The sequence below is a fragment of the Loxodonta africana genome, chromosome X (genome assembly GCF_030014295.1).
Source record: "Loxodonta africana isolate mLoxAfr1 chromosome X, mLoxAfr1.hap2, whole genome shotgun sequence".
NCBI classification, from domain to species: domain Eukaryota; kingdom Metazoa; phylum Chordata; class Mammalia; order Proboscidea; family Elephantidae; genus Loxodonta; species Loxodonta africana.
The window spans coordinates 49199441-49212641 of NC_087369.1; the positions used below are offsets into that span (position 1 = coordinate 49199441).

The 13201-nt window shown below is 40.9% G+C and overlaps 1 pseudogene; it reads left to right on the plus strand.

Moving 5' to 3' along the window:
* Nucleotides 1–7138: 7138 nt before the first annotated feature.
* Nucleotides 7139–10632, plus strand: LOC100662604 (small ribosomal subunit protein eS6-like; annotated as a pseudogene).
* Nucleotides 10633–13201: the final 2569 nt, after the last annotated feature.

Consider the following 13201-nt stretch of genomic DNA (forward strand, 5'->3'; position numbering starts at 1 on the left):
TGTATAACCTCTGTACTTTTCTAGATTCTCACATCAAAATACCCAAACTTTCTATTATTTTACAAAAAATAGAATGATTCTATATACATTTTTCGAGCCCTGGTGTAGCAGTGGTTAAGAGCTTGGCTGCTAACCAAAGGTTGGCAGTTCAAATCCACTAGCTGCTCCTTGGAAACCCTATGGGGCAGTTCTACTCTGTCCTAGAGGGTTGCTATGAGTTGCTATGAGTCAGAATTAACTGGTAGATTCAAACTAGGACCTAAAAATGTCAATACAATTTGATGGATAAAAGGGAGAGTGATAGTTAATTTTAGGTGTCAACTTGGCTAGCCTATGGTGCCCAACCGTTTGTTCAGACACTAGTCCAGCTGTTGTTACAAAGATATTTAGATACGATTAACATTTACGATCAGTTAAGCTTAAGTAAACATTACCCTCCATAATTTGTGTGGGCCTAATCTAATCGGTTGGAGGCCCTGAGAGCAAAAGCTGATGTTTCCTCAAAGGAAGAAGGAATTGTGCTTCAAGGCTGTAACAGAAATTCTGCTGGAGTTTCTAACCTATCACTTGCCCAACAGATTCTGGACTTCCAGCCTTCACAATAATGTGAGCCAATTCCTTAAAATATCTGTCTGTCTATCTGTCTGTCCATCCATCCATTCATCTGTCCATCCATCTATCTTTCTCCTACTGGTTCTGATTCTCACCTCTGACTAATACAGGGAGTTCTTTTAAATGAGTGGGTTGGAGCACCTGTATATCTGTATGGGGTAAAAAATGACCCTTAACTCTTTACCTCATACATATATAAAAATTAATTTGATTTAGGTGTTAAAGTTTAAACTACAAAGCTTCTTGAAGAAAACACAGAAAAATATATTTGTGACCTTAGTGTAGGCATTTTCTTAACAGGATTAAAAAAAGCCCTATCCATGAGAAAACTTGGTAAATTTCACGCATACACACGCACACATACTTTTACACTTCTGCTTTGATTTCCAAAGTAAATGTACTAATTTATACTCTCATCCACATCTTGATCAACACATGGTATCATCAGGTTTTAAAATTTTACTATGATCATTTTAATTGTAGCCATTCTGGTGGATGTGTAGTGGTATTTCATTGTGGTTTCGTATTTCCTCAATGGCTAATAAAGGTCAGCACCTTTTCATTGGATATTTGGATAGTTTCTTTTGTGAAATTTTAGTTGAAGTCTTCTTCCATTAAAAAAGGAAATAGGTTTCCGGTTTATTCTTGATTTGGAGGCATTTTTTATATATTCTGGATATAAGGTACATTCATCGCAAGTATCTTCCTTCAATCTGGGCCTTGCCTCTTTACTGTCTTAACTGTCTTTTGATAAAGAGCATTTCCTAATTTTAATGAACTACAACTGTCAATAATTTAATTTATGTTAGCACATTTTGTGGGGACTAGCTAAACAAGCCTAAAATTCATAGAGCAGACAATCAAGAAGGCAGGATTACAAGCAGACTGGAACCTCTGCTTGCTTAAAAGGCCTTCCAACTGATTAAGTCAGGCCCCTCCCAAGGATGATATCCATTTTGATTAACTTAAAGAAAACTGACTAGGGACCTAAACTGCATTTTCAAATTCCCTTCACAGAAGTACATATATTAGTGCTTGATTGAATAACTGGGAAAAGGCCTGTGTATGCTACAAAATGGCTGCTGCCTCCCTTGTGTCTCCCAGCTCTTGTGAGAGAATCTCCCTTGTAGCCCACCCTATCCAAAAATAGGATTCTAGCAACTGCAAGTCAGCCTAGCCATGCTGACAAATCAAAAAGGCATCACACTCTTTACAGTGGTGCTTCAGAGGTTATCTGCTGTTTCAGGATAAAACTGAATACCTCTCACCAATACCTGATCTACTGGTGGTGATATTTTGCATATTTCTATTGCCACATCATGCCATGGGTTAGGAGTGCCCTCTTTACTACTGGAAGCAGAGTCATCAACATCTTTAAGACTAACCAGGCTTGAAAACCAATTTAGAAAACTCATCCTTACAATTTTGTTTCTCTAGAACCACTCTCATCATTATTATACGACTGCCAGACTACATCATAACTGCCAAACTACTGAGAATTATAGCCCAGCAAAGTTGACACACAACCTTAACAATCACAGTTCCTGAGAGATAATCTCTAACATCTTGAAATTTCCTCAGTAATCATTAACAGTTTTGATGAGGGCTCCAGATCATACCCAAACTAACAGGTTACTTTAATTAGGTAATTCTTGGTTAGTACTGGCCAGGCCAGAACAATCCACCTCATGATGTCAAACTCATGATATCAACTTTGTAATATTAAATGACTTCAGGGGAGAGGGACTGGATTTTAATTACATAATGAGACCTCCAATAAAAGTTCTTGACACGGAAGCTCCATAAATACTATGAGTTGTTCTAGTAAATCCTGAAACCTGAGGGAGTAGTGGGAGCCAGTAGGTTAGAAGTGAGGGGGAACCCTGGGGACCCCTGCACTTATAGCTGGTATCCTAAGAGGACAGAGGGAACCAAAAATTTGTAGCCAGCAGGCCAGAAGTGAAGTGAGGTCTGGGGACCCCAAAGCTTATAGCTAGCATCTGTAGGGGGTAATGGGAAAACTTCAAAGTAGTAGCCAGCATGTCAGAAGTGGGGTTATTGTGTGGAGTCCCAAGCTTGTGATTGATGTCTGAGGTCTTAGACAGACTTGGAAGTCCCAAGAACTATGCACTTTAACTTGTGAGGTCTGACCTAGCTCTGGGTGATCACATGTTTGATAACTTTCTACAATTTTGTCATACTGAAAAGTATAAGGAAGCTGGTTGGTTGGTCCTACTTTCGCTAGATAAAGTGATAAAAGAAAGAGATGAGCTCAAGGCTTCAGAGTTAAAGCTCAAGTGCTATATAAACGATCTCAAAGTTGCCACTTCTGTCCTGGAAGAAAGTCTTATTTCCTGTAGTAACAGAGCTGGTATTGCCAAAAACCAAACCCAGAGTTTTATTGTAGGAGTGGCTGATTACAATACCAAGTGAATTCCCAACCTCAAATGGTGTCTTAAGCTAAAGTGAGGGCATTGATTTTGAAGAAATGGGATTGTGAATTTGGAATGGGGACATATGAGCAGATAATGAGGAAGCTGGGGATACTGAGTCCATAAGTTCCATTGAATTGATCCTGACCCCAAATCTTTAGCCCCTCTACCCCTATCTGGTCAGATTAACATAGCTGTGTCTGAAGAGCCTTTGTCTGAGATATTGCCTTGGGCATCGTCTGAGTCATCCTCGGGGGAGGCAGCTGAGTCATGGTGTAAAAACTGCATGGAGGCAGTGTCTGACCTCCTCTAACTTCACAACGGGGAAAGAGAATCAAGACCAACAGCCCAAGACTGATTCGTATGGGGCTGAGGTCAGATATACCTCCTCTCCCTGCCATTTTTACTAATTCTGACAGCAACCGTCCCTCCCATGGCACTCTCTACTTCTCTCCTGGGTTTGGTAATTCATTGCAATGACCACACAGAACTCGCAGACCACACACATGATTATGGAGTTTATTAGGGAAGTAACATGCTATAATTCAGACTCAGGAACACTCAAGGACACAATTCTTCCATCAGAACAGCCTCTTCCCAGCCATGCTCACAGGAAAGACTTTCCTGGCCCTAGGCCTCTGCCCAACAGCACTCAGCTTTCTCCGGCTGCCAGGTATCTGCTGCTGGGTGTCTCTTGCTACCACTTCTCATCATCTTCAGGGTTATAGCTCAATCTCTGTCTCTTGGGTCCAGGAGCTTCTCAGTGCAGGGATCCCAGGTCCAAAAGATGTGTTGGCTCCTAGCTGTTCTTCCTTGGCGGTGGTGGGATGTTATCGTTCCCACATCTGGGATGGCTCAAGCCCAGCAGGATGGCAAAACTGACAAATCCTTTTGGTAGGCCATAATTACCACATCTGCAGTCCTGCCCAATCATATGGGAGGAAATTATAAGACTATGGCTAGAAAGTCCACACAAAAGCAATCCATCACACTGCACATTGCCTGAGGCATCACCTGAGTCAGATGCCTTATAAGACAATGCTGAATATTTTCAAAACACATCCCCACCACCCATTTTGACTTCTAGACCTATAACTAGACTTAAGTCACAGTAAGCCCCAAAAAGTGAAGTACAAACTGTGACCCAGGAGGAGGTGTGCTACAATCTAAGACAACTGCTTCACTTTTCTAATATGTACAAACAGAAACCTGGGGAATATGTGTGGTAATGGCTATTAAGGGTGCCGGATAAATGTGCAAGGAACATAAAGATGAATTAGTCGAGCTTATTGATATGGGCCCACTAAGCAGAGATTCTTCATTCAATGTTTCAGGTTGAGGAATATGTGGATAGACTGCTCTGAATGGGCCAAAGAAGTGAAAATTATTTGTGTATCATGTGAATGCTCACCAAAAGGTGACCTCAGCAGAGGATGATTTTTTTTTAATAATTTTTATTGTGCTTTAAGTGAAAGTTTACAAATCAAGTCAGTCTCTCACACAAAAACCCATATACACCTTGCTACACACTCCCAATTACTCTCCCCCTAATGAGACAGCCTGCTCTCTCCCTCCACTCTCTCTTTTTGTGTCCTTTTCACCAGCTTCTAACCTCCTCCACCCCCTCATCTCCCTTCTAGGCAGGAGATGCCAACATAGTCTCAAGTGTCCACCTGATCCAAGAAGCTCACTCCTCACCAGCATCCCTCTCCAACCCATTGTCCAGTCCAATCCCTGTCTGAAGATTTGGCTTTGGGAATGGTTCCTGTCCTGGGGCAACAGAAGGTCTGGGGGCCATGACCACTGGGGTCCTTCCAGTAGCAGAGGATGATTTTAACAATCAAGTGGATAGGATAGTGGAAACCAGTCATCCTCTTTCCCCAGCCACTCCCATCATTACCCAATGGGCTCATGAACAAAGTGGCCATGGTAGCAGGGATGGAGGTTATGTGTCATGGATTGAATTGTGTCCGCCAAAAATGTGTCAACTTAGGCCATGATTCCCAGTATTGTGTGGTTGTCACAGTATTCTGTGATTGTAATTTTGACTAAGACAGAATTTGGTATCAAAAGAGTGGGGTGCTGCTCTAACAGATACCTAAAATGTGGAAGCAGTTTTTAAACTGGGAATGGATAGAAGGAAGTGAGGAGAACTGTTAATACTGGAGAAAGTGCAGATGGAGAGAAACAGCAGCAGAAGACCAGAAGTAGCAGTGAACCAGCAGCAGGAGAACCAGGATACCAGCGCCAGACAGTGCTGGAGCCAACCCACAGAGCTAGAGAGCTGAATGCCTGCGTGCAGGAGGCTTCCTAGTGGAGTGGGGTGCCCCCGGGCACTTACTGGTGAAGCTACTGAGCTTTGGAACACTTGCCCCAGCAGGGCAGATGGAGGCAGGCCAGAGGGCCGGGAGGCCAAGAAACTAGGAAGCAGACGTTGAAGAGACAAGGAACACAGGAAGCTGAGCTGCCTCAGTCTCAAAAGGCATGGCCATGACCTCCAGAGTTTCAAAGAGTCAAGCCACGGCCTCTGATGTTTCTAAGGGTGGAGTTGCCACTCAAATGGACTAGGAGAATGGTGCGCCTAAAGCTGAGGGAGCAGAGTTGCTGGACCTGCAAGGCAGAGCTGAAGCCCAGAGCCGAGGAGCCTTCACTCAGAATCTGGAGAGCGTGGCCAATATCTAGAGTCTGGAGGGCAATGCTATTGTGTAAATGGTCTCAGAGAACAGAGGATTACTTTCAAAGCCTTGAGGGCTAATGTAATGTGTTCTGCTGACTTGTGTGGTGCCTGTTATCTCTACTTTCCCTCCAATTTCTCCCATTTGTAATGGAAATATCTAGCTTGTGCCTTTTTTCCCATTGTATGTTGGAAGCAGATAACTTGTATTTTAGATTTCACAGATCAAGAGGAATATTTGGATTTTGGATTTGGAGTTGATTTAATAGTTTTGCTATGTTATGATGGGGTGAATGTATCAAGAACATGAATTTTTGGAGGCCAAAAGGTGGAATGTCATGGATTGAATTGTGTTCCCCAAATATATGTGTCAACTTGGTTAGGCCATGATTCTCAGTATTTTGTGGTTGTCCTCCATTTTTTATTGCAATTTTTATATAAAAGAGGATTAGGGTGGGACTGTAACACCTTTACTAAGGTCACATCCTTGATCCAATGTAAAGGGACTTTCCCTGGGGTGTGGCCTGCACCACCTTTTACCTTACAAGAGATAAAAGGAAAGAGAAGCAAACAGAGAACAGGGGACCTCACACCACCAAGAAAGCAGAGCCAGAAGCAGCACGCATCCTTTGGACTGGGGGTCCCTGAGCGGAAAAGCTCCTAGTATGGGGGGAGATTGACAAGAAGGCCAACAGAGAGGGCAAGCATTCCCCTGGAGCTGATGCCCTGAATTTGGACTTTTAGCCTACTCTACTGTGTGGAAATAAACTTATCTTTGTTAAAATACTTGTGGTATTTCTGTTGTAGCAGCACTAGATGACTAAGACAGTATCCCACACAGCATAGCCTCAGATCAACGGACTCACTTCACAGCAAATGAAGTGCAGCAGTGGGCCCATGCTCACAGAATTCACTTGTCTTACTGTGTTCCCCATCATCCTGAAGCAGCTGGCTTGATAGAACCATGGAATGACCTTCTAAAGACACAATTATGGTGCCAGCTAGGTGGCAATACCTTGCAGGGTTAGGCCAACGTTCTCCAGGAAGCTGTATGTGCTCTAAAACGGTGTCCAATATATGGTTTTGTTTCTTTCATAGCCAGAATTCATTGGTTCAGGAATCAAAGGGTGGAAATGGGAGTGGCATCACTCACTATTTCCCCTAGTGATTCATCCACAAAATTTTTGTTTCCTGTCCTGGCGACCCTATGCTCTATGGGTTTAAAGGCCTTAGTTCCAAAAGGAGGAATGCTCCCACCTGGAGTCACATCACTGATTCCTTTGAACTGGAAGTTAAGAATGCCACCTGGCCACTTTGGGCTCCCTATGCCTCTGGATCAACAGGCAAAGACAGGAGTTAACCATATTGGCTGGTGTGATTGATCCGGTTTGCCAAGAGGAAATTGGATTAATATTACATAATGGAGGTAAAGAAAAGCATGTCTGGAATGCAGGAGATCCCTTAGGGTGCCTCTTAGTACTACCAAGGCCTCTGATTAATGTCAATGGAAAGCTACAGCAACCCAATTCTAATATGACTACTAATGGCCCAGACCCTTCAGGAACGAAGGTTTGGGTACCCCCACCAGGCAAAGAACTGCAACCAGCTGAGGTGCTTACTGAGGGCAAAAGAGAATACAGAATGGATGGTGGAAGAAGGCCATCCTAAATACCGGTTATGACCATGTGGCCAGCTGCAGAAATTAGGACTGTAATTGTTATAAGTATTTCTGCTTTGTATGTGTGCATCAAATATTTTTCTTTTCTTCACTTTTAAAATATAAAATGTAAATAAGGCTAGTACATTTTCAGTTGTACATGTGTTAGTTGTATCATTTTAGGTGCAAGTATGACTTTATAATTGTCTTTATTCGGAGATTATGTATGGTTTAAGGAGATGTGTACAGGTGCCAAGTTGACAAGGGGTGGATTGTGATCATTAAGGTTGTGTATCAACTTGGCTGGGCCATGCTTCTCAGTGGCTTGGCAGTTATGATGTAGTTTTGCAGTAATATGATGATGTAATCACCTACACGATGAGATCTGTTATAATGTAATCACCTCCATGATGAGATCTGCTATGAATCTGCCACTCAGTTGAAAGGGAGTTTCATTGGGGTGTGGCCTGCATCCAATATATGTAGACTTCCTGGCTTTTGCTCTACTCTGTATCCTGCACTCAGCTCATCAGCATCTAACCTCCAGTTCTTGGGACTTGGGCCAATAGCCTGCCATCTCATTTACCAATCTTGTATTTGTCAACCTTTGTAGCCATGAGCCAGCAGCCTGCTGTCTGACCTATCGGTCTTTGGTTTGTCATCCCCTGTGGCTATGTGAGTCAAGAGAAGCCTCCAACCAGATGCCTGATGCCTGACCCCTGGACTTGGGACTTGCCAGCCCGTACACCAGTGAGTCATTTCCTTGAGATATATATATATCTATATATACACTTCACTGACTTTGCTTCTCTAGAGCCTAAGACAGGAACCAAAGACAAATACCAAATTCTTCGGGTAAACTTAACTGCACTCTGGTGAAGCAGGGTGATTTGACCCATGGTCATATCCATTTGCTAATGAATAAGGGGCATTCCTTGTCTGTAGACAAGGAAAACTGGAGAAAGAAAGTGCAAATCTGTTTAGAGTTGCATTGTGGATGCCAATCTGAGTGTTCTCAAATTGGTTATAATTACAAGAAAGGGAATTGGATATTTCTGGACTAACTGATACTACTTGCTATGCCTAGTTGCCTGGGGAACAAAAAGAACTAGCAGAATCCACGAATTTTTAATCTTTCTAAAGAAGATGATGTCCACCAGTCTGTTGTGATAGAGCCCCTGAACAATGAAGATAAGGAAACCAGGACCAAAGCACCCAAGATGTAGCATCTCTACTCCACTTGTCCTGCAACATAAACATTGCTATATTTCTCTGAAAAAACAATGTACTAAGAAAAATAAAGAAATCCTGTGCGTAGGAAATCCCAGAGTCTACAAGAAAACTTCTAGAGCTAATAGAGGAATTTAGCAAAGTTGCAGGCTACAAGGTCAACAAACAAAAATCAGTTGGGTTTCTATACACCTTCAGCGAGAAATCTGAAAGGGAAATTAAGGAAACAATTCCATTTACAACAGCATCTAAGAGAATGAGACGTTGTCGTTGTTGTTAGGTGCCATCAAGTCAGTTCCAACTCATAGCGACCCTATGCACAACAGAATGAAACACTGCCCAGTCCTGCGCCATCCTTACAATCGTTGTTATGCTTGAGCTCATTGTTGCAGCCACTGTGTCAATCCACCTCATTGAGGGTCTTCTTCTTTTCTGCTGACCCTGTACTTTACCAAGCATGATGTCCTTCTCCAGGGACTGATCCCTCCTGGCAACATGTCTGAAGTATGTAAAACTCAGTCTCGCCATCCTTGCTTCTAAGGAGCATTCTGGCTGTACTTCTTCCAAGACAGATTAGTTCCTTCTTTTGACAGTCCATGGTGTATTCAATATTCTTTGCCAACACCACAATTCAAAGGCGTCAATTCTTCTTTGGTATTCCTAATTCATTGTCCAGCTTTCACATGCATATGATGTGATTGAAAATACCATGGCTTGGGTCAGGTGCACCTTAGTCTTCAAGGTGAGAATGAGATACCTAGATATAAATACAACCTGGGACATAAAGGATTTATACAATGAAAACTGTAAAGCACTGCTGAAAGAGATTCAAGACAGCTTAAACAAATGGAAAGATGTTCCATACTCATGGATTGGAAGACTTGTTAAGATGTCAATACTACCCAAAGTGATCTATAGATTCAATGTAATCCCAAACAAAATTCCAACAGCCTTCTTTACAGAAATAGCAAAACCAGCCTCAACTTTATATGGAATGACAAGATGGCTCGAACAACTAAAGCAATGTTGAAAAAGAACAAAGTATGGGGTCTCACACTTCCCAATTTTAAAGTACATTTTACAGCTCCAGTAATCAAAGCAACCTAGTACTGGTATAATTATAGACACATAACCCAAAAGACACATAGACCAATGGAATAGAATTGAGAGTCCAGAAGTAAACCCACAAATCTATGGTCAACTGATTTTTTACAGGGGTGTTAAGTCCATTTGATGGAGAAAGGAGAGTCTCTTCAATGAATGGTGCTGGGAAAATTGGATTTCTGCATGCAGAAAAATGAAACAGGATCAATGCCTCACACCATACACAAAAACAAATTCAAAGTGGATTAAGGATTTAAATGTGCAAACTGAAACCATACATCTGATTTGATTTTCCTATGTGTTGTTGATGTGGTGTTAATGAGGCAGGACACATTCTATGAGATCAGGTTGTGCCTTAAGTCAATCTCTTTTGAGATATAAAAGAGAGAAGGGAGCAGATAGGAGAGGGAAGTCATGCCACCAATAAAGAAGCAGTGAGAGTAAAACGCATTCTTTGGACCCTGCTCTGAGAAGCTACTCTGCCAGGGGAAGACTGATGACTAGGACCTTCCCCCAGAGCTGACAGAGAGAGAAAGCCTTCCCCTGAAACCGGTGATCTGAATTTGAACTTCTATCCTCCTAGACTGTGAGAGAATAAATTTGTTTGTTAAAGCCATCCACTTGTGGTATTTCTGTTATAGCAGCACTAGATAACTGAAACAGTGTAGAAACTGTTGAATTGGTGTATGTTTTGCTGTGTATATGCTCAAAACAACAACAAAATAAATAAAATTTTTTAAAAAAGGCAAAGAAAGAAAAGGCTACAGAATATGTAAAACATAGCCACAAGAATGAAGGAGGCCAAAGAAAAATGCCAGGCTCAGATTACCAAGAGACAAAGCCTGTCCTCTCTGAGAGCTTCTACCTCTAATTCTGAGTCCAGTCAAAAACAAGGTTTTCTAAGAGTAACCAGTAAATAAGATCACACATTAAAAAAAAAAAGCTATCACAGATATTCTTCTATGTAAACCTTCTAGAGCTGCCTTGTCTAATATGGTAGCCACATGTGGCTATTCAAGTTTAAATTAATCAAAATTAAATAAAATTAAAAATAAAGTTTCTCAGTTTCACTAGCCATGTTTTCAGTGTGCAATGACCACATGTGGCTGGTGATTACCACATTAGACGGCACAGAGACATATATTTCCAGCATCACATAAAGTTTTATTGGAGAGCGCTTCTTTAGAGGCTTTATTGTTTTGTCTTTAATGTTCAATTCTATCACCAAGTTGGAGTTCATTTTTAATATAATGTGAGGTAGAGCTCAAAATATTTTTTTCCATATGGAAATCTAATTAATTGACCCAGCATTAATTATTGAAAAGTCTGCCAATTTTCACTGCATTTCAATGGCTGGCACCTTTGTTGTAAATCGGGTGACCATATATATATAGATCTGGATGGTCTGTTTCTGGGCTTTTTATTTTGTCCTATTTTTCTCTTAAAAAAAAATTTTTTTTTTTAATTTTTCTGTTAGTTTGTGCTTGTACCAGTACTACCCCATCTTGATTCTTGTAGCTTTATAGTAAGTCTTTATATTGGTGGTGAAAGTTTTCCAATTGTTTTTCTTCTACAAAATTGCCTTGGTAATTTTTGGCCTTTTGCATTTCTATATAAATTTTAGAATCAACTTGTCAATTTGCACAACTAATTTTCTTGAGTTTCTATTAGCATTGCATTAAGCCTAAAAATTAATTTGGGAGAAACAGATACTTTATTTTTTTAATAGACTTTATTTTTTAGAGCACTTTTAGGTTTACAGAAAAAAAAATTATGCAGAAAGTACTGAGAGTTCTCATATACTCTCTCTGCCTCCTGCACACAATTTCTCCTATTATTGAATATTTTGCATTAGTGTGGCACATTTGTTACAATTGATGAACCAATACTGATACATTATTATTAACTAAAGTCCTTAGTTTACATTAGGGCTCACCCTTTATGTTGTACAGATTCTATAGGTTTTGGCAAATGCATAATATCGTGTGTTCACCGTTACAGTGTCACTACAATCCATCTATTCATCTCTCTCCCTGCCCCCTGAATCCCTGACAACCACTGATTATTTTACTGTCTCTAAAGTTTTGCCTTTTCCAGAATGTCGTATGGTTGGAATCACACAATATGTAGCTTTTTCACTTAGCAATATGCAATTAAGTTTCCTCCATGTCTTTTCATAGCTTAATCCCTCATTTATTTTTATCACTGAATAATACTCCATTGTATAAATGTGCTACAATTTGTTTATACATTACCTATTGAAGGGCTTTGTCTTAGAGGAAGTATAGCCAGCATGCTCCTTGGAAGCAAGAATTATGAGACTTCATCTCACATACTTTGGACACGTTATAAGGAGGAACCAGTCCTTGGAGAAGGACATCATACTTGGTAGAGGGTCAGCGAAAAAGAGGAAGACCCTCAAAGAGATGGATTGACGCGGTGACTGTAACAATGGGCTCAAGCATAACAACAATTGTGAGGATGGCACAGGACTTGGCAGTGTTTTGTCCTGTACGTAGGGTCACTATGAGTCGGAACTGATTCCACAGCACCTAACAACAACAGTTGAAGGACATCTTAGTTGCTTCCAATTTCTGGCAATTATGAATAAAGATGCTATAAACATTTGTGTGGAGATTTTGGTGTGGACATAAGTGTTCACTTCATTTGGGTACATACCTAGGAGTGTGATTGCTGTATTGAAAAGTAAGCCTATGTTTAACTTTGGAGGAAATTGTCAAACTGTCTTCCAAAGGGGCTATAAAATTTTGCCTTCTCACCAGCAATGAATGAGAGTTCTAGTTGCTCCACATCCTTATCAGCATTTGGTGCTATCTTTGTTTTGGATTTTAGCCATTCTAGTAGGTGTGTAGTAGTATCTTATTGTTGTTTTACTTTTCAATTCCCTAATGACATATCATGGACAGCATCTTTTCATATATTTATTTGTCTTCTTTCCATCAAGTGACCCGAGCCATGGTATTTTCAATTGCCTCATATGCATGCAAAAGCTGGACAATGAAAAAGGAAGACAAAGAACTGGCACATTTGAATTATGGTGTTGGTGAAGAATATTGAATATACCATGAACTGCCAGGATAATGAACAAGTATGTTTGGGAGGAAGGACGGCCAGAATGCACCTTAGAAGTGGGGATGGACAGAAGGGCATCATGCTTGGTAAAGTAGAGGATGAGTGAGAAACAGGAAGACCCTCGACAAGATGATTGACACAGTGGCTGCAATAATGGTCTCCAACATACCTACTATTGTGAAGATGGTCAGAACCAGGCACCATTTCTTTCTGTTATACACAAGGTTGCTATGAGTCAGAGCAAACTCAAAGGCACCTAACAACAGCAACATATCTTCTTTGGTGAGGTATCTGTTCAGATCCTTTGCCCACTTTTCAATTGTTTGTTTTTAATTTTTATTGTGCTTTAAGTGAAAGTTTACAAATCAAGTCAGTCTCTCACACAAAAACTTATACACA